At 39.4% G+C, this 4,472-nt stretch overlaps 1 long non-coding RNA gene across 1 annotated transcript; it reads right to left on the bottom strand.

Annotated features, from left to right (window-relative positions):
- Positions 1 to 1,257: 1,257 nt before the first annotated feature.
- On the bottom strand, positions 1,258 to 4,094 carry LOC142660274 (uncharacterized). Its single transcript, XR_012850443.1, has 4 exons — positions 3,958 to 4,094; positions 2,770 to 2,900; positions 2,068 to 2,185; positions 1,258 to 1,498 (listed from the first exon to the last, which is right to left on the bottom strand). It is a non-coding gene; the product is annotated as an uncharacterized LOC142660274 (long non-coding RNA).
- Positions 4,095 to 4,472: the final 378 nt, after the last annotated feature.

Genomic DNA, 4,472 nt, shown 5'->3' with positions numbered 1-4,472 from the left:
TCAAATTTACGCCATCTGGAGTAGACTTGCCATTCATTTATGCCAATTTCTGCCACAAATTATGATGAATTTGTCGTGCAGCGGTGGACTTGCCTGCTTCCACTATGTCCCTCCAACTTTTTTTCCTTTTTCACCTCTCGCTATTTTTCTGAAATGTTTGCACAAATAAGGTGTGCAACAAAATTAAAGTTTTTTTTCCCCCGCCACAATTCTGGTGCAGACATTAATAAATTCCCCCCATGGTATCCATACTATAACATATATGTTGTGTATGTTACATAATAATGAAATACCATGGCATCTGTGCTGCTCCTTTATACCTTATTCAGACGAACATTGAAATAGTCCGTGTGACAGCCGTCACACGGCCGTTCTTTTAACTGACCGCATGAAAGGTCATTGAAAAAAATAGGACATGTCCTATTTGTCAGTTCTCAGAGATCCCTCAATAGACTCAAGTCGTGTAGTTCAAACTCTGAATTATTGCCGGAAGTCCTGTAGCTTTTCTAATATTGAGGACTTGACTGAGAACTTTCTTCCTGTGCTGTTCGTGTCGGCGTGTTGTCAAGTGCATGACCGCAAGGGGCTGTCACATTGCCTATTGCTGGAATCCCCAAGCAGAGCGTCCGCTAACGCTTTGCTCTGGACTCCAGAACTGCTCCCGACATTTGGTCAATGACTTCAGGGGTTTCCGGTCGCTGGAGTTCCCGAGCAGAGCATAAGCTGATGCTCTGAAACTCTAGCGATAGGAAACAATTCACAGGGTTTGAACTGCACGATTTAGTACAGAGTTTTAATTTAAAGTACATTAGTAAGGGACTTCTTTTCACATAAATATTAACGCAATGCAATTTTTGGTCCCCAGATAACCCATTATTTTCACCCCTGAATCATATATGGTGTTTATGGAGTCCATTAGTTGCAGTGTAGATGACGCATGTAAAAGACCACGCGTATTATCTGTACAAGCGGCTTAAAAAACTAAAAATATAAAAATAAAAGTTTACACTACTGCTAGGTGTACGGGCACCCTTAAATATTAGTATTTTAAAATGTTATTTAAAGGAAAAATTATATTACACATTGATGAAAAGTTAAATTATGCAGTCCTAGTTTTGCTGCCCTACTGCTATATCTAAATACACTGACCAAAGCAGAGCGTTTCATTAGTATCCAGGACCAGGGTATATTCCTGTGGCAGGAACATTAAAAAGACCACAAAATGTTTTTTCTTTTTTTAATAAGGTAAAAGCAATTTTTATTTATTTAGTAATAGAAACGTGGAACAAATGTTTTTCAAAATCACTTAAAGCTATGTAAATAAAGTGTAGTTTCGATTTGAAATCTACATTTTTACTATTAAGGGTTAACATGGCTCAATTGTAGAAATTCGGAATCGGGTGCCACCAGGTCTCCGTGTTGTCTGCGTTCTTGATCCTGAAAATGGCGGATTACTACACAGCATAGCAGAAGTAGAGGTTTTCCCAGTCAGTGAGATCTAGAAAAGAAAGTTTAATTATCAATTCATTTAATCTCTTATTTTCCATATAATGGACACTACTCAGTGACAACTAAAGACAAGTTTTGCAGGAATCATCCACTGATTTGCAGCTGAAGACATATCGGTGCGCTCCACCTTTGTATAAAGACTTGTTCATCCATTAAGGTGAATAGTTAAACCATACCCATCGTTATTCAAACCACATCTCCACTAGATACTAACAAACTTGCCTCGTCCTCATCTTCTAGTTGCCTGTAGTTCCCTTACAAATCCAGAACTGAGAAAACTATTGGATAGCTGTAAAGTAAGCCACTATAACGGACTGCAATATACTATTACCCTGCTCATCTCAAATATTAAGATAAGCGCCACCTATTAACAATCTACCACCAATCCCCTCACAACCACTCCAATAACACAGAAAGGGCCATCCATAATGGGGGGTTATGGACCATTATACCTTTTAAGTGATCATGAATAGGCAGTTTGGGTACCAGCTTTGGATTGCCATTCTAAACTAATGTCAGGGACATAGGGACACAAGACAAATGAAAACTAATGCATACCATCTTGTTGCGGCTTGATGCCCTGGTGATGATTCAACGACTAGCATACCGCAGGGCAATGGTGGGTGGTTGTTCAGAGTCCATCTGAGGTCCACACCAGAGAATCAACGTTTCATGCCTGCAAGACAGAAAATAATGTTAATAAAACATGATATTTTCTAAGCGTCAAATGCCAACCTCTGTATAGAAAACAACTGGTTAGGACCACGCCACTACATAAATTTACAAGCATTACAGCAACAGGGATCACACTGGTTACTATAGTTATTTTAGCTATTTTCACATGGTGTTATACTGATAACCCCCCAATTATCAATACAACAAATCATGCTCAAAGTCGCCACTATCCTGCCGGGACTGGGGATTAGAAAGCGGAGCCCTAAGAAGGGGCCACAGCCAGAACGTTATCCTGGATGGGCGTAAGGAATGCAGTAATATACTGCATCAATAATAACTCGCTCGAGGGTTGACTATAGTTATTTTCACATGGTGTTATACTGATAACCCCCCAATTATCAATACAACAAATCATGCTCAAAGTCGCCACTATCCTGCTGGGACTGGGGATGGGCTTACAATGTCACCATGGAATTACATGGTGCATTGCCGTTTTACTATAACGGATGATTAATCTATTTTGTAGGTTATTAATCTAGAAATTATAATGTCTATAGACTTCATAAAATAAAGGGAGGAACCTACTATCTGAAAGCAGCTCCTTCCAGCTGGGCCAGTGAACCAATGACTGAATGTTGTAGAAACGTGGAAGTCGGATGTTTTCACCCTTTTTTAAATAACGGATGTTCAGCATCAGAAGTCTGTTAATGTTCCTGCTAAAAGAAAGAAACATAGGACGTTAAAAAAACCTATTATGCATTTTAAGTTTAAAGAAACTCCCAATAATAGCTATTATAAACGCATTATCATGTAAGGCTAAATTCACAATATCCTTGTATAATCCGTTACTCTGATCTGTAAAACGGATACAAACTAATTGTAATCAGTTTGCATCCATTAGGGCCTGTTCACATCAGCGTTCGCTTTCCATTCCTGGGTTCCGTCGGAGGTTTCCGTCGAGTCAACCCCGCAACGGAAAGTGAAACTGAAACCACAGCTTCTGTTTCCGTCACCGTTGCTAATGGGTCGTCACCATTCTGGCAGGTTTCCGGTTTTCCGACGGAATCAATAGCGCAGTCGACTCCGCTATTGATTCCGTCCTTAAAAAGGAAACCTGCCTGAATGGTGACGAATGAAACCATTAGCGATGTTTCCGTTACCATTGATATCAATGGTGACGGAAACGGAAGCTGTGGTTTCAGTTTCACTTTCCGTTGCGGGGTTCACCTGACGGAAACCTCCGACGGAACCCCGGAACGGAAAGCCAACGCTGATGTGAACAGGCCCTTATTGTGATTTCAATGGTATTTTTAACTGATCCGTTTTTAGATCAGAATAAGGATAAAAACGGATCAGAGTAAAGGATTATACAACGCAAGTGTGAACTTAGCCTAAGAAATTGCATTTACAAACGGGAACACACACATCACAGCAGTCTTACAGAAAAACTGACCTTGTTGCTCGAAGCAACCATGTTAACTAAAATGAAAGCTGCACTCTGGTTGCTGTGGGTAACCAGATCCATTTTTCTGTGAGGGTTTATTTAGATGGTAGTTAAATTTCTTTTTACCACAAAACAGACGCAAAAGGTAAAATAGCAGCATTTCGGTGAAGTTTCGTGGCAACTGTGGTATAACACTGTCTAAACAAACATTTACACAGTTGATAAATAAATCCATGGTAATACACTGGATTTCCTACACTTAAAGGCCATGTACACTAATAAATCAAGAAGGATTTTGCAACAACTATTAAATTGACTTATTTATTTACTTTTCAAGATACAGCTTCTATGTATTCTGTATATATAGAAATGGAATATTTTCTTCACAGCAGATTCCATCAGGTCAGGACCAGCTTTCGGCTTTGACGGAATACAGTATCTACGTACACAGGATACAAAGAAGCGGTCTCCTAAAAAGAAAAAAAAATGTAATATCAATTTAAAAGTTGTTGCAAATCACATAAAAATAATTAAAAATAAATAAATAAATAAAAATCGCTTCAAAAGTTGCACATAGCCTAAAAACACAAAGATCAAAACTGCATCTGCAAACCATATCGGCCATGTTCACACAGGGTGGCTACGCTGCGTAAAAGTATACAGCGTAACTCCTGCGGGGTCCAAGGCAAATTCCACCAAATGGCTGCTGCGGAAAACAGCAGGTAAAAAAAAAAAAAAAAAAACTTAGTTACTCTGGTCTCTGTAGTCATGGCGACGCATCCCTGTTGTCCAGCCTCCTGGGATGAAAATTCATGCATCAATCACATGGGATGAAACGTCATCT

This window comes from Rhinoderma darwinii, chromosome 9 (assembly GCF_050947455.1).
Source record: "Rhinoderma darwinii isolate aRhiDar2 chromosome 9, aRhiDar2.hap1, whole genome shotgun sequence".
In the NCBI taxonomy this organism is placed as follows: Eukaryota; Metazoa; Chordata; class Amphibia; order Anura; family Rhinodermatidae; genus Rhinoderma; species Rhinoderma darwinii.
The sequence above is the reverse complement of the archived record's forward strand: the minus strand, read 5'-3'. Positions and strand labels throughout refer to the sequence as shown.